Here is a 25,966-nt window from a genome sequence, read left to right as displayed (position 1 = left end):
TCAAAAGAAATGTTGAAGTCTGTTAGTTGAGGACACTCATCACAATGAAGTTTCTGAGAATGCTTCTGTCTACATTTTATATGAACATATTCCCGTTTCCAAAGAAATCGTTAGAGGTATCCAAATATCCACTTACAGATTCTACAAAAAGAGTGTTTCCAATCTGCTCAATCAAAAGAAAGGTTGAACTCTATTAGTTGAGGAAACACATCAGAAAGAAGTTTCTGAGAATGCTTCTGTCTAGATTTTATATGAAGATATTCCCTTCTCCAACGAAATCTTCACAGTTATCCCAATATCCACTTGCAGATTCTAGAAAAAGAGTGTTTCCAAACTGCTGAATCAAAAGAACTGTTGAAGTCTGTTAGTTGAGGGCAATCATCACAAAGAAGTTTCTGAGAATGCTTCCGTCTAGATTTTATATGAAGATATTCCCGTTTCCAACGAAATCTTCACAGTTAACCAAATATACACTTCCCGATTGAACAAAAAGAGTGTTTCCAAACTGCTGTATCAAAAGAAAGGTTGATCTCTGTTAGTTGACGACACACATCACAAAGTAGTTTCTGAGAATGCTTCCGTCTAGATTTTATATGAAGATATTCGCGTTTCCAACGAAATCTTCACAGTTATCCAAATATCCACTTGCCGATTCTACAAAAAGAGGGTTTACAAAGTGCTCTATCAAAGGAAATGATGAACTCTGTTAGTTGAGGACACACATCCCAAATAAGTTTCTGAGGATCCTTCTGTCTCTTTTTTAAGGGAAGATATTTCCTTTTTCACCGTAGGCCTGAGTGCGCTCGAAATGTCCTCTTCCAGATACTACAGAAAGAGTGTTTCAAACCTGCTCTATGAAAGGGAATGTTCAGATCTGTGACTTGAATGCAGACATCACAAAGTAGTTTCTGACAGTGCTTCTGTCCAGATTTAATATGAAGATATTTCCGTTTCCAACGAAATCGTTAGAGGTATCCAAATATACACTTACAGATTCTACAAAAAGAGTGTTTCCAAACTGCTCAATCAAAAGAAAGGTTGAACTCTGTTAGTTGAGGGCACAGATCACAAAGAAGTTTCTGAGAATCCTTCTGTCTCTTTTTTATGGGATGATACTTCCTTTTTCACCGTAGGTCTGAATGCGCTCGAAATGTCCTCTTCCAGATACTGCAGAAAGAGTGTTTCAAACCTGCTCTATGAAAGGGAATGTTCAGATCAGAGACTTGAATGCAGATATCACAAAGTAGTTTCTGACAGTGCTTCTGTCTAGATTTTATTTGAAGATATTCCCGTTTCCAACGAAATCTTCACAGTTATCCAAATATCCACTTGCAGATTCTACAAAAAGAGTGTTTCCAAACTGCTGTATCAAAAGAAATGTTGAAGTCTGTTAGTTGAGGACACTCATCACAAAGAAGTTTCTGAGAATGCTTCTGTCTAGATTTTGTATGAATATATCCCCATTTCCAGTGACATCGTTAGAGGTATCCACTTACCCACTTGCAGATTCTACAAAAAGAGTGTTTCCAAACTGCTCAATCAAAAGAAAGGTTGAACTCTGTTAGTTGAGGACACACATCAGAAAGAAGTTTCTGAGAATGCTTCTGTCTAGGTTTTATATAAAGATATTCCCGTTTCCAATGAAATCGTTAGAGGTATCCAAATATCCACTTGAAGATTCTACAAAAAGAGTGATTCCAAACTGCTCAAAAGAAAGGTTGAACTCTGTTAGCTGAGGACACACATCACAAGGAAGTTTCTGAAAATGCTTCTGTCTAGATTTTATATGAAGATATTCCCGTTTCCAACGAAATCTTTAGAGGTATCCAAATATACAATTACAGATTCTACAAAAAGAGTGTTTCCAAACTGCTCAATCAAAAGAAAGTTTGAAATGTGTTAGTAAAAGGCAAGAATCACAAAGAAATTTCTGAGAATGCTTCTATCTAGATTTTATATGAAGATATTCCGGTTTCCAAGGAAATCATGAGAGGTATCCAAATATCCAATTGCAGACTCTACAAAAAGTGTGTTTCCAAACTGCTCAATCAAAAGAAAGTTTGAACTCTGTTAGTTGAGGACACACATCACAAAGAGGTTTCTAAGAATGCTTCTGTCAAAATTTTATATGAAGACATTCCCTTTTCAAACGAAATATTCATAGTTATCCAAATATCTACTTGCCGATTCTACAAAAAGAGGGTTTCAAAGCTGCTGTATCAAAAGAAAGGGTGAACTGTGATAGTTGTGGACACTCATCCCAAAGAAGTTTCTGAGAATGCTTCTGTCTCGATTTTAGATGAAAATATTCCCTTTTCTAACGAAATCTTCCGAGTTATCCAAATATCCGCTTGCAGATTCTACCAAAAGAGTTTTGACATTTTGAGCGCATTGAGGCCTGTGGTGAAAACGGAAATGTCTTCCCATAAAAACGACACAGAATTATTCTCAGAATCTTATGGGGAATGAGTGTCCTCAACTAACATAGTTGAACATTTCTTTTGATTGAGCAGTTTGGAAACACTCTTTTTTTCAGAATCTGCAAGTGTATATTTGGATAACTGTGAAGATTTCGTTGGAAACGGGAATATCTTCATCTAAAATGTAGACAGAAGCACTGTCAGAAACTAGATTGTGATATCTGCATTCAAGTCACACAGCTAAACATTCCCTTTCATAGACCAGGTTTGAAACACTCTTTCTGATGTATCTGGAAGTGGACATTTTGAGCGCATTCCGGCCCAATGTGAAAACGGAAATATGTTCCGATAAAAACGACACAGAATTATTCTCAGAATCTTATTTGGAATGAGTGTCCTCAGCTAACATAGTTGAACTTTTCTTTTGATAGAGCACTTTGGAAACACTCTTTTTGTAGAATCTGTAAGTGGATATTTGTATACCTCTAACGGTTTCCTTGGAAATGGCAATATCTTCATCTAAAATCTAGACAGAAGCATTCTCAGAAACTTCATTGTGATGAGTGTCCTCAACTAACAGACTTCAACATTTCTTTTGGTACAGCAGTTTGGAAACACTCTTTTTGTAGAATCTGCAAGTGGATATTTCGATAAGTGTGAAGATTTCTTTGGAAACGGGAATATTTTCATCTAAAATCTAGACAGAAGCATTCTCCGAAACTACCTTGTGATGTGTGTCCGCAAGTAACAGAGTTGAACATTTCTTTTGATACAGCAGTTTGGAAACCCTCTTTTTGTAGAATCTGGAAGTGGATATTTGGATAAGGGTGAAGATTTCGTTGGAGGCGGGAATATCTTCATAAAAAATCTAGACGGAAGCATTCTCAGAAACTTCTTTGTGATGTGTGTCCGCAACTAACAGAGTTCAACCTTTCTTTTGATTGAGCAGTTTGGAAACACACTTTTTGTAGAATCTGTAAGTGGATATTTGGATAGCTCTCTCGATTTCGTTGGAAACGGGAATATCTTCAACTAAAGTCTAGACAGAAGCACTGTCAGAAACTACCTTGTGATATCTGCATTCAAGTCACAGAGCTGAACATTCCTTCTCATTGACCAGGTTTGAAACACTCTTTCTGTAGTATCTGGAAGTGAACATTTTGAGCTCATTCAGGCCTATGGAGAAAACGGAAATATCTTCCCATGAAAACGAGACAGAAGTATTCTCAGAAACTTAATTGGGATGTGTGTCCTTAACTAACAGAGTTGAACCTTCCTTTTGATACAGTGCCTTGGAAACACACTTTTTGCCGAATCTGCATATGTATATTTGAATAACAGTGAAGATTTCTTTGGAAACGGGAATATCTTCATCTAAAATCTTGACAGAAGCACTGTCAGAAACTACTTTGTGATGTTTGCATTCAAGTCACAGAGCTGAACATTCCCTTTCATTGACCAGGTTTTAAACACTCTTTCTGTTGTATCTGGAAGTGGACATTTTGAGCGCATTCAGGCCTATGGTGAAAACGGAAATATCTTCTGATAAAAACGACACAGAATTATTCTCAGAATCTTATTTGGAATGAGTGTCCTCAACTAACGTAGTTGAACTTTTCTTTTGATAGAGCAGTTTGGAAACAATCTTTTTGTAGAACCTGTAAGTGGATATTTTGATACCTCTAACAATTTCGTTGGAAACGGGAATATCTTAATCTAAAATCTAGAGAGAAGCATTCTCCGAAACTTCTTTGGGATGTGTGTCCACATCTAGCAGACTTCAACCTTTCTTTTGATTGAGCAGTTTGGAATCACTCTTTTTGTAGAATCTGTAAGTGGATATTAGGATACCTGTAACAATGTCATTGGAAAAGGGAATATCTTCATATAAAATATAGACAGAAGCATTCTCCGAAACTTCTTTGTGATGTGCGTCCTCAACTAACAGAGTTCAACATTTCTTTTGATACAGCAGTTTGGAAACACTCTTTTTGTAGAATATGCAAGTGGATATTTGGATAACTGTGAAGATTTCGATGGAAACGGAAATATCTCCATATAAAATCTAGACAGAAGCATTCTCCGAAACTTCTTTGTGATGTGTGTCCTCAGCTAACAGAGTTCAACCTTTCTTTTGATTGAGCAGTTTGGAAACACTCTTTTTGTAGAATCTGCAAGTGGATATTTGGATACCTCTAACGATTTCTTTGGAAACGGGAATATCTTCATATAAAATCTAGACAGAAGCATTCTCAGAAACTTCTTTGCGAAGAGTGTCCTCAACTAACAGACTTCAACATTTCTTTTGATACAGCAGTTTGGAAACACTCTTTTTGTAGAATCTGCAAGTGGATATTGGGATAACTGTGAAGATTTCGTTGGAAACGGGAATATCTTCAAATAAAATCTAGACAGAAGCACTGTCAGAAACTACTTTGTGATATCTGCATTCACGTCTCAGATCTGAACATTCCCTTTCATAGAGCAGGTTTGAAACACTCTTTCTGTAGTATCTGGAAATGGACATTTCGAGCGCATTCAGGCCTACGGTGAAAAAGGAAATATCTTCCCTTAAAAAAGAGACAGAAGGATCCTCAGAAACTTATTTGGGATGTGTGTCCTCAACTAACAGAGTTCATCATTTCCTTTGATAGAGCACTTTTTAAACCCTCTTTTTGTAGAATCGGCAAGTGGATATTTGGATAACTGTGAAGATTTCGTTGGAAACGGGAATATCTTCATCTAACATCTAGACAGAAGCATTCTCAGAAACTTTTTTGTGATGTGTGTCCTCAACTAACAGACTTCAACATTTCTTTTGATTGTGCATGTTGGAAACACTCTTTTTGTACAACCTGTAAGTGGATATTTGCTAACCTCGAATGATTTCGCTGGAAACGGGAATATCTTCATCTAAAATCTAGACAGAAGCACTGTCAGAAACTACTTTGTGATATTTGCATTCAAGTCACGGAGCTGAACATTACGTTTCATAGAGCAGGTTTGAAACACTCTTTCTGTAGTATCTGGAAGTGGACATTTCGAGCGCATTCAGGTCTATAGTGAAAACGGAAATATCTTCCCATAAACACGAGACATATGGATTCTCAGAAACTTATTTGGGATGTGTGTCCTCAAGTAGCAGGGCTGAACATTTCTTTTGAAACAGCAGTTTGGAAACACTCTTTTTGTAGAATCTGCAAGCGAATATTTGGATAACTGTGAAGATTTCTCTGGAAACGGGAATATCTTCATATAAAATATAGACAGAAGCATTCTCAGAAACTTCTTTGTGAAGAGTGTCCTCAACTAACAGACTTCAACAGTTCTTTTGATACAGCAGTTTGGATACTCTCTTTTTGCAGAATCTGTAAGTGGATATTTTGATAACTGTGAATATTTCGTTGTTATCGGGAATATCTTCATATAAAATCTAGACAAAAGCATTCTCAGAAACTTCTTTGTGGTGAGTGTCCTCAACTAACAGAGTTCAACCTTTCCTTAGATAGAGCAGTTTGGAAACACTCTTTTTGTAGAATCTGTAAGTGGATATTTGGATAGCTCTAACGATTTCATTGGAAACGGGAATATCTTAATCTAAAATCTAGACAGAAGCACTGTCAGAAACTACTTTGTGATATCTGCATTCAAGTCACAGAGCTGAACATTCCCTTTCATAGACCAGGGTTGAAGCACTCTTTCTGTAGTATCTGGAAGTGGACATTTCGAGCGAATTCAGGCCTATGGTGAAAACGGAAATTTCTTCCCGTAAAAACGAGACAGAAAGATTCTCAGAAACTTAATTGGGATGAGTGTCCTCACCTAACAGAGTTGAACCTTTCTTCTGATTGAGCAGTTTGGAAACACTCTTTTTGTAGAATCTGGAAGTGGATATTTGGATACCTCTAACGATTTCGTTGGAAACGGGAATATCTTCATATAAAATCTAGACAGAAGCATTCTCAGAAACTTCTTTGTGATGTGTGTCCTCAACTAACAGAGTTCAACCTTTCTTTTGATTGAGCAGTTAGGAAACACACTTTTTGTAGAATCTGTAAGTGGATATTTGGATACCTCTAACGATTTCTTTGGAAACGGGAATATCTTCATTTAAAATCTAGACAGAAGCATTCTCAGAAACTTCATTGCAATGAGTGTCCTCAACTAACAGACTTCAACAATTCTTTTGATACAGCAGTTTGGAAACACTCTTTTTGTAGAATCTGCAAGTTGATATTTGGATAACTGTGAAGATTTCTCTGGAAACGGGAATCTCTTCATATAGAATCTAGACAGAAGCATTCTGAGTAACTTCTTTGTGATGTGTGTCCTCAACTAACAGAGTTCAAGCTTTCTTTTGATTGAGCAGTTTCGAAACACTCTTTTTGTAGAATATGCAAGTGGATATTTTGATAACTGTGAAGATTTCGATGGAAACGGAAATATCTCCATATAAAATCTAGACAGAAGCATTCTCAGAAACTTCTTTGTGATGTGTGTCCTCAGCTAACAGAGTTCAACCTTTCTTTTGATTGAGCAGTTTGGAAACACTCTTTTTGTAGAATCTGCAAGTGGATATTTTGATACCTCTAACGATTTCTTTGGAAACGGGAATATCTTCATATAAAATCTAGACAGAAGCATTCTCAGAAACTTCTTTGCGAAGAGGGTCCTCAACTAACAGACTTCAACATTTCTTTTGATACAGCAGTTTGGAAACACTCTTTTTGTACAACCTGTAAGTGGATATTTGCTAACCTCGAATGATTTCGCTGGAAACGGGAATATCTTCATCTAAAATCTAGACAGAAGCACTGTCAGAAACTACTTTGTGATATTTGCATTCAAGTCACGGAGCTGAACATTACCTTTCATAGAGCAGGTTTGAAACACTCTTTCTGTAGTATCTGGAAGTGGACATTTCGAGCGCATTCAGGTCTATAGTGAAAACGGAAATATCTTCCCATAAACACGAGACATATGGATTCTCAGAAACTTATTTGGGATGTGTGTCCTCAAGTAGCAGGGCTGAACATTTCTTTTGAAACAGCAGTTTGGAAACACTCTTTTTGTAGAATCTGCAAGCGAATATTTGGATAACTGTGAAGATTTCTCTGGAAACGGGAATATCTTCATATAAAATATAGACAGAAGCATTCTCAGAAACTTCTTTGCGAAGAGTGTCCTCAACTAACAGACTTCAACAGTTCTTTTGATACAGCAGTTTGGATACTCTCTTTTTGCAGAATCTGTAAGTGGATATTTTGATAACTGTGAATATTTCGTTGTTATCGGGAATATCTTCATATAAAATCTAGACAAAAGCATTCTCAGAAACTTCTTTGTGGTGAGTGTCCTCAACTAACAGAGTTCAACCTTTCCTTAGATAGAGCAGTTTGGAAACACTCTTTTTGCAGAATCTGTAAGTGGATATTTGGATAGCTCTAACGATTTCATTGGAAACGGGAATATCTTAATCTAAAATCTAGACAGAAGCACTGTCAGAAACTACTTTGTGATATCTGCATTCAAGTCACAGAGCTGAACATTCACTTTCATAGACCAGGGTTGAAGCACTCTTTCTGTAGTATCTGGAAGTGGACATTTCGAGCGAATTCAGGCCTATGGTGAAAACGGAAATTTCTTCCCGTAAAAACGAGACAGAAAGATTCTCAGAAACTTAATTGGGATGAGTGTCCTCACCTAACAGAGTTGAACCTTTCTTCTGATTGAGCAGTTTGGAAACACTCTTTTTGTAGAATCTGGAAGTGGATATTTGGATACCTCTAACGATTTCGTTGGAAACGGGAATATCTTCATATAAAATCTAGACAGAAGCATTCTCAGAAACTTCTTTGTGATGTGTGTCCTCAATTAACAGAGTTCAACCTTTCTTTTGATTGAGCAGTTAGGAAACACACTTTTTGTAGAATCTGTAAGTGGATATTTGGATACCTCTAACGATTTCTTTGGAAACGGGAATATCTTCATTTAAAATCTAGACAGAAGCATTCTCAGAAACTTCATTGCAATGAGTGTCCTCAACTAACAGACTTCAACAATTCTTTTGATACAGCAGTTTGGAAACACTCTTTTTGTAGAATCTGCAAGTTGATATTTGGATAACTGTGAAGATTTCTCTGGAAACGGGAATCTCTTCATATAGAATCTAGACAGAAGCATTCTGAGTAACTTCTTTGTGATGTGTGTCCTCAACTAACAGAGTTCAACCTTTCTTTTGATTGAGCAGTTTCGAAACACTCTTTTTGTAGAATCTGCAAGTGGATATTTGGATACCTCTAACGATGTCGTTGGAAACGGGAATATCTTCATATAAAATCTAGACAGAAGCATTCTCCGAAACTTCTTTGTGATGTGCGTCCTCAACTAAGAGAGTTCAACATTTCTTTTGATACAGCAGTTTGGAAACACTCTTTTTGTAGAATATGCAAGTGGATATTTTGATAACTGTGAAGATTTCGATGGAAACGGAAATATCTCCATATAAAATCTAGACAGAAGCATTCTCAGAAACTTCTTTGTGATGTGTGTCCTCAGCTAACAGAGTTCAACCTTTCTTTTGATTGAGCAGTTTGGAAACACTCTTTTTGTAGAATCTGCAAGTGGATATTTTGATACCTCTAACGATTTCTTTGGAAACGGGAATATCTTCATATAAAATCTAGACAGAAGCATTCTCAGAAACTTCTTTGCGAAGAGGGTCCTCAACTAACAGACTTCAACATTTCTTTTGATACAGCAGTTTGGAAACACTCTTTTTGTAGAATCTGCAAGTTGATATTTGGATAACTGTGAAGATTTCTCTGGAAACGGGATTATCTTCATATAAAATATAGACAGAAGCATTCTCAGAAACTTCTTTGCGAAGAGTGTCCTCAACTAACAGACTTCAACATTTCTTTTCATACAACAGTTTGGAAACCCTCTTTTTGTAGAATCTGCAAGTGGATATTTGGATAACTGTGAAGATTTCGTTGGAAACGGGAATATCTTCAAATAAAATCTAGACAGAAGCCCTGTCAGAAACTAATTTGTGATATCTGCATTCAAGTCTCAGATCTGAACATTCCCTTTCATAGAGCAGGTTTGAAACACTCTTTCTGTAGTATCTGGAAGAGGACATTTCGAGCGCATTCAGGCCTACGGTGAAAAAGGAAATATCTTCCCTTAAAAAAGAGACAGAAGGATCCTCAGAAACTTATTTGGGATGTGTGTCCTCAACTAACAGAGTTCATCATTTCCTTTGATAGAGCACTTTGTAAACCCTCTTTTTGTAGAATCGGCAAGTGGATATTTGGATAACTGTGAAGATTTCGTTGGAAACGGGAATATCTTCATCTAACATCTAGACAGAAGCATTCTCAGAAACTTTTTTGTGATGTGTGTCCTCAACTAACAGACTTCAACCTTTCTTTTGATTGTGCATGTTGGAAACACTCTTTTTGTACAACCTGTAAGTGGATATTTGCTAACCTCGAATGATTTCGTTGGAAACGGGAATATCTTCATCTAAAATCTAGACAGAAGCACTGTCAGAAACTACTTTGTGATATTTGCATTCAAGTCACAGAGCTGAACATTCCCTTTCATAGAGCAGGTTTGAAACACTCTTTCTGTAGTATCTGGAAGTGGACATTTCGAGCGCATTCAGGTCTATGGTGAAAACGGAAATTTCTTCCCGTAAAAACGAGACAGAAAGATTCTCAGAAACTTAATTGGGATGAGTGTCCTCACCTAACAGAGTTGAACCTTTCTTCTGATTGAGCAGTTTGGAAACACTCTTTTTGTAGAATCTGCAAGTGGATATTGCGATAACTGTGAAGATTTCGTTGGAAACGGGAATATCTTCATATAAAATCCAGACAGAAGCATTCTCAGAAACTTCTTTGTGATGTGTGTCCTCAACAAACAGAGTTCAACATTTCTTTTTATTGAGCAGTTTGGAAACACTCTTTTTGTAGAAACTGCAAGTGGATATTTGTATACCTCTAACGATGTCGTTGGAAACGGGAATATCTTCTTATAAAATCTAGACAGAAGCATTCTCAGAAACTTCTTTGAGATGTGTGTCCTCAACTAACAGAGTTCAACCTTTCTTTTGATACAGCAGTTTGGATACTCTCTTTTTGTAGAATATGCAAGTGGATATTTGGATAACTGTGAAGATTTTGATGGAAACGGAAATATCTCCATATAAAATCTAGACAGAAGCATTCTCAGAAACTTCTTTGTTATGTGTGTCCTCAGCTAACAGAGTTCAACCTTTCTTTTGATTGAGCAGTTTGGAAACACTCTTTTTGTAGAATCTGCAAGAGGATATTTGGATACCTCTAACGATTTCGTTGGAAACGGGAATATCTTCATATAAAATCTAGACAGAAGCATTCTGAGAAACTTCTTTCTGATGTGTTTCCTCAACTAACAGACTTCAACCTTTCTGTTCATTGAGCAGTTTGGAAACACACTTTTTGTACAATCTGTAAGTGGATATTTGGATTCCTCTAACGATTTCATTGGAAACGGGAATATCTTCATCTAAAATCTAGACAGAAGCACTGTCAGAAACTACTTTGTGATGTTTGCATTCAAGTCACAGAGCTGAACATTACCTTTCGTAGAGCAGGTTTGAAACTCTCTTTCTGTAGTATCTGGAAGTGAACATTTCGAGCGCATTCAGGCCTATAGTGAAAACGGAAATATCTTCCCATAAACACGAGACATAGGGATTCTCAGAAACTTACTTGGGATGTGTGTCCTCAAGTAACAGAGTTGAACATTTATTTTGATACAGCCGTTTGGAAACACTCTTTTTGTAGAATCTGCAAGGGGATATTTGGATAACTGTGAAGATTTCGTTAGAAACGGGAATATTTTCACCTAAAATCTAGACAGAAGCATTCTCCGAAACTTCTTTGGGATGTGTGTCCTCATCTAGCAGAGTTCAACCTTTCTTTTGATTGAGCAGTATGGAATCACTCTTTTTGTAGAATCTGTAAGTGGATATTAGGATACCTGTAACGAAGTCATTGGAAAAGGGAATATCTTCATATAAAATCTAGACAGAAGCATTCTCCGAAACTTCTTTGTGATGTGCGTCCTCAACTAACAGAGTTCAACATTTCTTTTGATACAGCAGTTTGGAAACACTCTTTTTGTAGAATATGCAAGTGGATATTTGGATAACTGTGAAGATTTCGATGGAAACGGAAATATCTCCATATAAAATCTAGACAGAAGCATTCTCAGAAACTTCTTTGTGATGTGTGTCCTCAGCTAACAGAGTTCAACCTTTCTTTTGATTGAGCAGTTTGGAAACACTCTTTTTGTAGAATCTGCAAGTGGATATTTGGATACCTCTAACGATTTCTTTGGAAACGGGAATATCTTCATATAAAATCTAGACAGAAGCATTCTCAGAAACTTCTTTGCGAAGAGTGTCCTCAACTAACAGACTTCAACATTTCTTTTGATACAGCAGTTTGGAAACACTCTTTTTGTAGAATCTGCAAGTGGATATTGGGATAACTGTGAAGATTTCGTTGGAAACGGGAATAGCTTCATATAAAATCTAGACAGAAGCATTCTCAGAAACTTCTTTCTGATGTGTGTCCTCAACAAACAGAGTTCAACATTTCTTTTGATTGAGCAGTTTGGAAACACTCTTTTTGTAGAATCTGCAAGTGTATATTTGGATACCTCTAACGATTTCGTTGGAAACGGGAATATCTTCATATAAAATCTAGACAGAAGCACTGTCAGAAACTACTTTGTGATGTCTGCATTCAAGTCACAGATCTGAACATTCCCTTTCATAGAGCAGGTTTGAAACACTCTTTCTGTAGTATCTGGAAGAGGACATTTCGAGCGTATTCAGGCCTACGGTGAAAAAGGAAATATCTTCCCTTAAAGAAGAGACAGAAGGATCCTCAGAAACTTATTTGGGATGTGTGTCCTCAACTAACAGAGTTCATCATTTCCTTTGATAGAGCACTTTGTAAACCCCCTTTTTGTAGAATCGGCAAGTGGATATTTGGATCACTGTGAAGATTTCGTTGGAAGCGTGAATATCTTCATATAAAATCTAGACGGAAGCATTCTCAGAAACTTCTTTGTGATGAGTGCCCTCAACTAACAGACTTCAACAGTTCTTTTGATACAGCAGTTTGGATACTCTCTTTTTGCAGAATCTGTAAGTGGATATTTTGATAACTGTGAATATTTCGTTGGAATCGGGAATATCTTCATATAAAATCTAGACAAAAGCATTCTCAGAAACTTCTTTGTGGTGAGTGTCCTCAAATAACAGAGTTCAACCTTTCCTTAGATAGAGCAGTTTGGAAACACTCTTTTTGTAGAATCTGTAAGTGGATATTTGGATAGCTCTAACGATTTCATTGAAAACGGGAATATCTTAATCTAAAATCTAGACAGAAGCACTGTCAGAAACTACTTTGTGATATCTGCATTCAAGTCACAGAGCTGCACACTCCCTTTCATAGACCAGGGTTGAATCACCCTTTCTGTAGTATCTGGAAGTGGACATTTCGAGCGAATTCAGGCCTATGGTGAAAACGGAAATTTCTTCCCGTAAAAACGAGACAGAAAGATTCTCAGAAACTTAATTGGGATGAGTGTCCTCACCTAACAGAGTTGAACCTTTCTTCTGATTGAGCAGTTTGGAAACACTCTTTTTGTAGAATCTGCAAGTGGATATTGCGATAACTGTGAAGATTTCGTTGGAAACGGGAATATCTTCTTATAAAATCTAGACAGAAGCATTCTCCGAAACTTCTTCGAGATGTGTGTCCTCAACTAACAGAGTTCAACCTTTCTTTTGATACAGCAGTTTGGATACTCTCTTTTTGTAGAATATGCAAGTGGATATTTGGATAACTGTGAAGATTTTGATGGAAACGGAAATATCTCCATATAAAATCTAGACAGAAGCATTCTCAGAAACTTCTTTGTTATGTGTGTCCTCAGCTAACAGAGTTCAACCTTTCTTTTGATTGAGCAGTTTGGAAACACTCTTTTTGTAGAATCTGCAAGTGGATATTTGGATACCTCTAACGATTTCGTTGGAAACGGGAATATCTTCATATAAAATCTAGACAGAAGCATTCTGAGAAACTTCTTTCTGATGTGTTTCCTCAACTAACAGACTTCAACCTTTCTTTTCATTGAGCAGTTTGGAAACACACTTTTTGTACAATCTGTAAGTGGATATTTGGATTCCTCTAACGATTTCATTGGAAACGGGAATATCTTCATCTAAAATCTAGACAGAAGCACTGTCAGAAACTACTTTGTGATGTTTGCATTCAAGTCACAGAGCTGAACATTACCTTTCGTAGAGCAGGTTTGAAACTCTCTTTCTGTAGTATCTGGAAGTGAACATTTCGAGCGCATTCAGGCCTATAGTGAAAACGGAAATATCTTCCCATAAACACGAGACATAGGGATTCTCAGAAACTTACTTGGGATGTGTGTCCTCAAGTAACAGAGTTGAACATTTATTTTGATACAGCCGTTTGGAAACACTCTTTTTGTAGAATCTGCAAGGGGATATTTGGATAACTGTGAAGATTTCGTTAGAAACGGGAATATTTTCACCTAAAATCTAGACAGAAGCATTCTCCGAAACTTCTTTGGGATGTGTGTCCTCATCTAGCAGAGTTCAACCTTTCTTTTGATTGAGCAGTTTGGAATCACTCTTTTTGTAGAATCTGTAAGTGGATATTAGGATACCTGTAACGAAGTCATTGGAAAAGGGAATATCTTCATATAAAATCTAGACAGAAGCATTCTCCGAAACTTCTTTGTGATGTGCGTCCTCAACTAACAGAGTTCAACATTTCTTTTGATACAGCAGTTTGGAAACACTCTTTTTGTAGAATATGCAAGTGGATATTTGGATAACTGTGAAGATTTCGATGGAAACGGAAATATCTCCATATAAAATCTAGACAGAAGCATTCTCAGAAACTTCTTTGTGATGTGTGTCCTCAGCTAACAGAGTTCAACCTTTCTTTTGATTGAGCAGTTTGGAAACACTCTTTTTGTAGAATCTGCAAGTGGATATTTGGATACCTCTAACGATTTCTTTGGAAACGGGAATATCTTCATATAAAATCTAGACAGAAGCATTCTCAGAAACTTCTTTGCGAAGAGTGTCCTCAACTAACAGACTTCAACATTTCTTTTGATACAGCAGTTTGGAAACACTCTTTTTGTAGAATCTGCAAGTGGATATTGGGATAACTGTGAAGATTTCGTTGGAAACGGGAATAGCTTCATATAAAATCTAGACAGAAGCATTCTCAGAAACTTCTTTCTGATGTGTGTCCTCAACAAACAGAGTTCAACATTTCTTTTGATTGAGCAGTTTGGAAACACTCTTTTTGTAGAATCTGCAAGTGTATATTTGGATACCTCTAACGATTTCGTTGGAAACGGGAATATCTTCATATAAAATCTAGACAGAAGCACTGTCAGAAACTACTTTGTGATGTCTGCATTCAAGTCACAGATCTGAACATTCCCTTTCATAGAGAAGGTTTGAAACACTCTTTCTGTAGTATCTGGAAGAGGACATTTCGAGCGTATTCAGGCCTACGGTGAAAAAGGAAATATCTTCCCTTAAAGAAGAGACAGAAGGATCCTCAGAAACTTATTTGGGATGTGTGTCCTCAACTAACAGAGTTCATCATTTCCTTTGATAGAGCACTTTGTAAACCCCCTTTTTGTAGAATCGGCAAGTGGATATTTGGATCACTGTGAAGATTTCGTTGGAAGCGTGAATATCTTCATATAAAATCTAGACGGAAGCATTCTCAGAAACTTCTTTGTGATGAGTGCCCTCAACTAACAGACTTCAACAGTTCTTTTGATACAGCAGTTTGGATACTCTCTTTTTGCAGAATCTGTAAGTGGATATTTTGATAACTGTGAATATTTCGTTGGAATCGGGAATATCTTCATATAAAATCTAGACAAAAGCATTCTCAGAAACTTCTTTGTGGTGAGTGTCCTCAAATAACAGAGTTCAACCTTTCCTTAGATAGAGCAGTTTGGAAACACTCTTTTTGTAGAATCTGTAAGTGGATATTTGGATAGCTCTAACGATTTCATTGAAAACGGGAATATCTTAATCTAAAATCTAGACAGAAGCACTGTCAGAAACTACTTTGTGATATCTGCATTCAAGTCACAGAGCTGAACACTCCCTTTCATAGACCAGGGTTGAAGCACCCTTTCTGTAGTATCTGGAAGTGGACATTTCGAGCGAATTCAGGCCTATGGTGAAAACGGAAATTTCTTCCCGTAAAAACGAGACAGAAAGATTCTCAGAAACTTAATTGGGATGAGTGTCCTCACCTAACAGAGTTGAACCTTTCTTCTGATTGAGCAGTTTGGAAACACTCTTTTTGTAGAATCTGCAAGTGGATATTGCGATAACTGTGAAGATTTCGTTGGAAACGGGAATATCTTCATATAAAATCCAGACAGAAGCATTCTCAGAAACTTCTTTGTGATGTGTGTCCTCAACAAACAGAGTTCAACATTTCTTTTTATTGAGCAGTTTGGAAACACTCTTTTTGTAGAATCTGCAAGTGGATATTTGTATACCTCTAACGATGTCGTTGGAAACGGGAATATCTTCTTATAAAATCTAGACAGAAGCATTCTCCGAAACTTCTTCGAGATGTGTGTCCTCAACTAACAGAGTTCAACCTTTCTTTTGATACAGCAGTTTGGATACTCTCTTTTTGTAGAATATGCAAGTGGATATTTGGATAACTGTGAAGATTTTGATGGAAACGGAAATATCTCCATATAAAATCTAGACAGAAGCATTCTCAGAAACTTCTTTGTTATGTGTGTCCTCAGCTAACAGAGTTCAACCTTTCTTTTGATTGAGCAGTTTGGAAACACTCTTTTTGTAGAATCTGCAAGTGGATATTTGGATACCTCTAACGATTTCGTTGGAAACGGGAATATCTTCATATAAAATCTAGACAGAAGCATTCTGAGAAACTTCTTTCTGATGTGTTTCCTCAACTAACAGACTTCAACCTTTCTTTTCATTGAGCAGTTTGGAAACACACTTTTTGTACAATCTGTAAGTGGATATTTGGATACCTCTAACGATTTCATTGGAAACGGGAATATCTTCATCTAAAATCTAGACAGAAGCACTGTCAGAAACTACTTTGTGATGTTTGCATTCAAGTCACAGAGCTGAACATTACCTTTCGTAGAGCAGGTTTGAAACTCTCTTTCTGTAGTATCTGGAAGTGAACATTTCGAGCGCATTCAGGCCTATAGTGAAAACGGAAATATCTTCCCATAAACACGAGACATAGGGATTCTCAGAAACTTACTTGGGATGTGTGTCCTCAAGTAACAGAGTTGAACATTTATTTTGATACAGCCGTTTGGAAACACTCTTTTTGTAGAATCTGCAAGGGGATATTTGGATAACTGTGAAGATTTCGTTAGAAACGGGAATATTTTCACCTAAAATCTAGACAGAAGCATTCTCCGAAACTTCTTTGGGATGTGTGTCCTCATCTAGCAGAGTTCAACCTTTCTTTTGATTGAGCAGTTTGGAATCACTCTTTTTGTAGAATCTGTAAGTGGATATTAGGATACCTGTAACGAAGTCATTGGAAAAGGGAATATCTTCATATAAAATCTAGACAGAAGCATTCTCCGAAACTTCTTTGTGATGTGTGTCCTCAACTAACAGAGTTCAACATTTCTTTTGATACAGCAGTTTGGAAACACTCTTTTTGTAGAATATGCAAGTGGATATTTGGATAACTGTGAAGATTTCGATGGAAACGGAAATATCTCCATATAAAATCTAGACAGAAGCATTCTCAGAAACTTCTTTGTGATGTGTGTCCTCAGCTAACAGAGTTCAACCTTTCTTTTGATTGAGCAGTTTGGAAACACTCTTTTTGTAGAATCTGCAAGTGGATATTTGGATACCTCTAACGATTTCTTTGGAAACGGGAATATCTTCATATAAAATCTAGACAGAAGCATTCTCAGAAACTTCTTTGCGAAGAGTGTCCTCAACTAACAGACTTCAACATTTCTTTTGATACAGCAGTTTGGAAACACTCTTTTTGTAGAATCTGCAAGTGGATATTGGGATAACTGTGAAGATTTCGTTGGAAACGGGAATATCTTCATATAAAATCTAGACAGAAGCATTCTCAGAAACTTCTTTCTGATGTGTGTCCTCAACAAACAGAGTTCAACATTTCTTTTGATTGAGCAGTTTGGAAACACTCTTTTTGTAGAATCTGCAAGTGGATATTGGGATAACTGTGAAGATTTCGTTGGAATCGGGAATATCTTCAAATAAAATCTAGACAGAAGCACTGTCAGAAACTACTTTGTGATATCTGCATTCAAGTCTCAGATCTGAACATTCCCTTTCATAGAGCAGGTTTGAAACACTCTTTCTGTAGTATCTGGAAGAGGACATTTCGAGCGCATTCAGGCCTACGGTGAAAAAGGAAATATCTTCCCTTAAAAAAGAGACAGAAGGATCCTCAGAAACTTATTTGGGATGTGTGTCCTCAACTAACAGAGTTCATCATTTCCTTTGATAGAGCACTTTGTAAACCCTCTTTTTGTAGAATCGGCAAGTGGATATTTGGATAACTGTGAAGATTTCGTTGGAAACGGGAATATCTTCATCTAACATCTGGACAGAAGCATTCTCAGAAACTTTTTTGTGATGTGTGTCCTCAACTAACAGACTTCAACCTTTCTTTTGATTGTGCATGTTGGAAACATTCTTTTTGTACAACCTGTAAGTGGATATTTGCTAACCTCGAATGATTTCGTTGGAAAAGGGAATATCTTCATCTAAAATCTAGACAGAAGCACTGTCAGAAACTACTTTGTGATATTTGCATTCAAGTCACAGAGCTGAACATTACCTTTCATAGAGCAGGTTTGAAACACTCTTTCTGTAGTATCTGGAAGTGGACATTTCGAGCGCATTCAGGTCTATAGTGAAAACGGAAATATCTTCCCATAAACACGAGACATATGGATTCTCAGAAACTTATTTGGGATGTGTGTCCTCAAGTAACAGGGCTGAACATTTCTTTTGAAACAGCAGTTTGGAAACACTCTTTTTGTAGAATCTGCAAGTGGATATTGGGATAACAGTGAAGATTTCGTTGGAAACGGGAATATCTTCATATAAAACCTAGACAGAAGCATTCTCAGAAACTTCCTTCTGATGTGTGTCCTCAACAAACGGAGCTCAGCATTTCTTTTGATTGAGCAGTTAGGAAACACTCTTTTTGTAGAATCTGCAAGTGGATATTTGGATACCTCTAACGATTTCGTTGGAAATGGGAATATCTTCATATAAAATCTAGACAGAAGCATTCTCAGAAACTTCTTTCTGATGTGTGTCCTCAACTAACAGAGTTCAACCTTTCCTTTGATTGAGCAGTTTGAAACCACTCTTTTTGTAGAATCTGTAAGTGGATATTTGGATACCTCTAACGATTTCGATGGAAACGGGAATATCTTCATATAAAATCTAGACAGAAGCATTCTCAGAAACTTCTTTGCGATGAGTGTCCTCAACTAACAGACTTCAACATTTCTTTTGATACAGCAGTTTGGAAACACTCTTTTTGTAGAATCTGCAAGTGGATATTGGGATAACTGTGAAGATTTCGTTGGAAACGGGAATATCTTCATATAAAACCTAGACAGAAGCATTCTCAGAAACTTCCTTCTGATGTGTGTCCTCAACAAACGGAGTTCAGCATTTCTTTTGATTGAGCAGTTAGGAAACACTCTTTTTGTAGAATCTGCAAGTGGATATTTGGATACCTCTAACGATTTCTTTGGAAACGGGAATATCTTCCTATAAAATCTAGACAGAAGCATTCTCAGAAACTTCTTTGTGATGTGTGTCCTCAACTAACAGAGTTCAACCTTTCTTTTGATTGAGCAGTTTGGAAACACTCTTTTTGTAGAATCTGTAAGTGGATATTTGGATACCTCTAACGATTTCTTTGGAAACGGGAATATCTTCATATAAAATCTAGACAGAAGCACTCTCAGAAACTTCATTGCGATGAGTGTCCTCAACTAACAGACTTCAACATTTCTTTTGGTACAGCAGTTTGGAAACACTCTTTTTGTAGAATCTGCAAGTTGATATTTGGATAACTGTGAAGATTTCTCTGGAAACGGGAATATCTTCATATAAAATATAGACAGAAGCATTCTCAGAAACTTCTTTGCGAAGAGTGTCCTCAACTAACAGACTTCAACATTTCTTTTCATACAGCAGTTTGGAAACCCTCTTTTTGTAGAATCTGCAAGTGGATATTTGGATAACTGTGAAGATTTCGTTGGAAACGGGAATATCTTCAAATAAAATCTAGACAGAAGCCCTGTCAGAAACTACTTTGTGATATCTGCCTTCAAGTCTCAGATCTGAACATTCCCTTTCTTAGAGCAGGTTTGAAACACTCTTTCTGTAGTATCTGGAAGAGGACTTTTCGAGCGCATTCAGGCCTACGGTGAAAAAGGAAATATCTTCCCTTAAAAAAGAGACAGAAGGATCCTCAGAAACTTATTTGGGATGTGTGTCCTCAACTGACAGAGTTCATCATTTCCTTTGATAGAGCACTTTGTAAACCCTCTTTTTGTAGAATCGGGAAGTGGATATTTGGATATCTGTGAAGATTTCGTTGGAAACGCGAATATCTTCATATAAAATCTAGACGGAAACATTCTCAGAACTTCCTTGTGATGAGTGCCCTCAACTAACAGACTTCAACAGTTCTTTTGATACAGCAGTTTGGATACTCTCTTTTTGCAGAATCTGTAAGTGGATATTTTGATAACTGTGAATATTTCGTTGGAACCGTGAATATCTTCATATAAAATCTAGACAAAAGCATTCTCAGAAACTTCTTTGTGGTGAGTGTCCTCAACTAACAGAGTTCAACCTTTCCTTAGATAGAGCAGTTTGGAAACACTCTTTTTGTAGAATCTGTAAGTGGATATTTGGATAGCTCTAACGATTTCATTGGAAACGGGAATATCTTAATCTAAAATCTAGACAGAAGCACTGTCAGAAACTACTTTGTGATATCTGCATTCAAGTCACAGAGCTGAACATTCCCTTTCATAGACCAGGGTTGAAGCACTCTTTCTGTAGTATCTGGAAGTGGACATTTCGAGCGAATTCAGGCCTATGGTGAAAACGGAAATTTCTTCCCGTAAAAACGAGACAGAAAGATTCTCAGAAACTTAATTGGGATGAGTGTCCTCACCTAACAGAGTTGAACCTTTCTTCTGATTGAGCAGTTTGGAAACACTCTTTTTGTAGAATCTGCAAGTGGATATTTGGATACCTCTAACGATTTCGTTGGAAACGGGAATATCTTCATATAAAATCTAGACAGAAGCATTCTCAGAAACTTCTTTGTGATGTGTGTCCTCAACTAACAGAGTTCAACCTTTCTTTTGATTGAGCAGTTAGGAAACACACTTTTTGTAGAATCTGTAAGTGGATATTTGGATACCTCTAACGATTTCTTTGGAAACGGGAATATCTTCATATAAAATCTAGACAGAAGCATTCTCAGAAACTTCATTGCAATGAGTGTCCTCAACTAACAGACTTCAACAATTCTTTTGATACAGCAGTTTGGAAACACTCTTTTTGTAGAATCTGCAAGTTGATATTTGGATAACTGTGAAGATTTCTCTGGAAACGGGAATCTCTTCATATAGAATCTAGACAGAAGCATTCTGAGTAACTTCTTTGTGATGTGTGTCCTCAACTAACAGAGTTCAACCTTTCTTTTGATTGAGCAGTTTCGAAACACTCTTTTTGTAGAATCTGCAAGTGGATATTTGGATACCTCTAACGATTTCATTGGAAACGGGAATATCTTCATATAAAATCTAGACAGAAGCATTCTCAGAAACTTCTTTGCGAAGAGTGTCCTCAACTAACAGACTTCAACATTTCTTTTGATACAGCAGTTTGGAAACACTCTTTTTGTAGAATCTGTAAGTGTATATTTGGATACCTCTAACGATTTCGTTGGAAACGGGAATATCTTCATATAAAATCTAGACAGAAGCACTGTCAGAAACTACTTTGTGATGTCTGCATTCAAGTCACAGATCTGAACATTCCCTTTCATAGAGCAGGTTTGAAACACTCTTTCTGTAGTATCTGGAAGAGGACATTTCGAGCGCATTCAGGCCTACGGTGAAAAAGGAAATATCTTCCCTTAAAAAAGAGACAGAAGGATCCTCAGAAACTTATTTGGGATGTGTGTCCTCAACTAACAGAGTTCATCATTTCCTTTGATAGAGCACTTTGTAAACCCTCTTTTTGTAGAATCGGCAAGTGGATATTTGGATAACTGTGAAGATTTCATTGGAAACGGGAATATCTTCATCTAACATCTAGACAGAAGCATTCTCAGAAACTTTTTTGTGATGTGTGTCCTCAACTAACAGACTTCAACCTTTCTTTTGATTGTGCATGTTGGAAACACTCTTTTTGTACAACCTGTAAGTGGATATTTGCTAACCTCGAATGATTTCGTTGGAAACGGGAATATCTTCATCTAAAATCTAGACAGAAGCACTGTCAGAAACTACTTTGTGATATTTGCATTCAAGTCACAGAGCTGAACATTACCTTTCATAGAGCAGGTTTGAAACACTCTTTCTGTAGTATCTGGAAGTGGACATTTCGAGCGCATTCAGGTCTATAGTGAAAACGGAAATATCTTCCCATAAACACGAGACATATGGATTCTCAGAAACTTATTTGGGATGTGTGTCCTCAAGTAACAGGGCTGAACATTTCTTTTGAAACAGCAGTTTGGAAACACTCTTTTTGTAGAATCTGCGAGCGAATATTTGGATAACTGTGAAGATTTCGTTAGAAACGGGAATATTTTCATCTAAAATCCAGACAGAAGCATTCTCCGAAACTACTTTGTGATGTGTGTCCTCAACTAACAGAGTTCAACCTTTCTTTTGATACAGCAGTTTGGAAACACTCTTTTTGTTCAACCGGCAAGTGGATATTAGGTTAACTGTGAAGATTTCGTTGGAAACGGAAATATCTTCATATAACATCTAGACGGAAGCATTCTCAGAAACTTCTTTGTGATGAGTGCCCTCAACTAACAGACTTCAACAGTTCTTTTGATACAGCAGTTTGGAAACACACTTTTTGTAGAATCTGCAAGTGGATATTGGGATAACTGTGAAGATTTCGTTGGAAACGGGAATATCTTCATATAAAATCTAGACAGAAGCATTCTCAGAAACTTCTTTCTGATGTGTGGCCTCAACAAACAGAGTTCAACATTTCCTTTGATTGAGCAGTTTGGAAACACTCTTTTTGTAGAATCTGCAAGTGGATATTTGGATACCTCTAACGATTTCGTTGGAAACGGGAATATCTTCTTATAAAATATAGACAGAAGCATTCTCAGAAACTTCTTCGTGATGTGTGTCCTCAACTAACAGAGTTCAACCTTTCTTTTGATACAGCAGTTTGGATACTCTCTTTTTGAAGAATATGCAAGTGGATATTTGGATAACTGTGAAGATTTCGATGGAAACGGAAATATCTCCATATAAAATCTAGACAGAAGCATTCTCAGAAACTTCTTTGTGATGTGTGTCTTCAGCTAACAGAGTTCAACCTTTCTTTTGATTGAGCAGTTTGGAAACACTCTTTTTGTAGAATCTGCAAGTGGATATTTGGATACCTCTAACGATTTCATTGGAAATGGGAATATCTTCATATAAAATCTAGACAGAAGCATTCTCAGAAACTTCTTTCTGATGTGTGTCCTCAACTAACAGAGTTCAACCTTTCCTTTGATTGAGCAGTTTGAAACCACTCTTTTTGTAGAATCTGTAAGTGGATATTTGGATACCTCTAACGATTTCGATGGAAACGGGAATATCTTCATATAAAATCTAGACAGAAGCATTCTCAGAAACTTCTTTGCGATGAGTGTCCTCAACTAACAGACTTCAACATTTCTTTTGATACAGCAGTTTGGAAACACTCTTTTTGTAGAATCTGCAAGTGGATATTGGGATAACTGTGAAGATTTCGTTGGAAACGGGAATATCTTCATATAAAACCTAGACAGAAGCATTCTCAGAAACTTCCTTCTGATGTGTGTCCTCAACAAACGGAGTTCAGCATTTCTTTTGATTGAGCAGTTAGGAAACACTCTTTTTGTAGAATCTGCAAGTGGATATTTGGATACCTCTAACGATTTCTTTGGAAACGGGAATATCTTCCTATAAAATCTAGACAGAAGCATTCTCAGAAACTTCTTTGTGATGTGTGTCCTCAACTAACAGAGTTCAACCTTTCTTTTGATTGAGCAGTTTGGAAACACTCTTTTTGTAGAATCTGTAAGTGGATATTTGGATACCTCTAACGATTTCTTTGGAAACGGGAATATCTTCATATAAAATCTAGACAGAAGCACTCTCAGAAACTTCATTGCGATGAGTGTCCTCAACTAACAGACTTCAACATTTCTTTTGGTACAGCAGTTTGGAAACACTCTTTTTGTAGAATCTGCAAGTTGATATTTGGATAACTGTGAAGATTTCTCTGGAAACGGGAATATCTTCATATAAAATATAGACAGAAGCATTCTCAGAAACTTCTTTGCGAAGAGTGTCCTCAACTAACAGACTTCAACATTTCTTTTCATACAGCAGTTTGGAAACCCTCTTTTTGTAGAATCTGCAAGTGGATATTTGGATAACTGTGAAGATTTCGTTGGAAACGGGAATATCTTCAAATAAAATCTAGACAGAAGCCCTGTCAGAAACTACTTTGTGATATCTGCCTTCAAGTCTCAGATCTGAACATTCCCTTTCTTAGAGCAGGTTTGAAACACTCTTTCTGTAGTATCTGGAAGAGGACTTTTCGAGCGCATTCAGGCCTACGGTGAAAAAGGAAATATCTTCCCTTAAAAAAGAGACAGAAGGATCCTCAGAAACTTATTTGGGATGTGTGTCCTCAACTGACAGAGTTCATCATTTCCTTTGATAGAGCACTTTGTAAACCCTCTTTTTGTAGAATCGGGAAGTGGATATTTGGATATCTGTGAAGATTTCGTTGGAAACGCGAATATCTTCATATAAAATCTAGACGGAAACATTCTCAGAACTTCCTTGTGATGAGTGCCCTCAACTAACAGACTTCAACATTTCTTTTGATACAGCAGTTTGGATACTCTCTTTTTGCAGAATCTGTAAGTGGATATTTTGATAACTGTGAATATTTCGTTGGAACCGGGAATATCTTCATATAAAATCTAGACAAAAGCATTCTCAGAAACTTCTTTGTGGTGAGTGTCCTCAACTAACAGAGTTCAACCTTTCCTTAGATAGAGCAGTTTGGAAACACTCTTTTTGTAGAATCTGTAAGTGGATATTTGGATAGCTCTAACGATTTCATTGGAAACGGGAATATCTTAATCTAAAATCTAGACAGAAGCACTGTCCGAATCTACTTTGTGATATCTGCATTCAAGTCACAGAGCTGAACATTCCCTTTCATAGACCAGGGTTGAAGCACTCTTTCTGTAGTATCTGGAAGTGGACATTTCGAGCGAATTCAGGCCTATGGTGAAAACGGAAATTTCTTCCCGTAAAAACGAGACAGAAAGATTCTCAGAAACTTAATTGGGATGAGTGTCCTCACCTAACAGAGTTGAACCTTTCTTCTGATTGAGCAGTTTGGAAACACTCTTTTTGTAGAATCTGCAAGTGGATATTTGGATACCTCTAACGATTTCGTTGGAAACGGGAATATCTTCATATAAAATCTAGACAGAAGCATTCTCAGAAACTTCTTTGTGATGTGTGTCCTCAACTAACAGAGTTCAACCTTTCTTTTGATTGAGCAGTTAGGAAACACACTTTTTGTAGAATCTGTAAGTGGATATTTGGATACCTCTAACGATTTCTTTGGAAACGGGAATATCTTCATATAAAATCTAGACAGAAGCATTCTCAGAAACTTCATTGCAATGAGTGTCCTCAACTAACAGACTTCAACAATTCTTTTGATACAGCAGTTTGGAAACACTCTTTTTGTAGAATCTGCAAGTTGGTATTTGGATAACTGTGAAGATTTCTCTGGAAACGGGAATCTCTTCATATAGAATCTAGACAGAAGCATTCTGAGTAACTTCTTTGTGATGTGTGTCCTCAACTAACAGAGTTCAACCTTTCTTTTGATTGAGCAGTTTCGAAACACTCTTTTTGTAGAATCTGCAAGTGGATATTTGGATACCTCTAACGATTTCGTTGGAAACGGGAATATCTTCATATAAAATCGAGACAGAAGCATTCTCAGAAACTTCTTTGCGAAGAGTGTCCTCAACTAACAGACTTCAACATTTCTTTTGATACAGCAGTTTGGAAACACTCTTTTTGTAGAATCT

This window comes from Gorilla gorilla, chromosome 22 (assembly GCF_029281585.2).
Source record: "Gorilla gorilla gorilla isolate KB3781 chromosome 22, NHGRI_mGorGor1-v2.1_pri, whole genome shotgun sequence".
Taxonomy (NCBI): domain Eukaryota; kingdom Metazoa; phylum Chordata; class Mammalia; order Primates; family Hominidae; genus Gorilla; species Gorilla gorilla.
Note: the sequence above shows the minus strand (reverse complement) of the source record.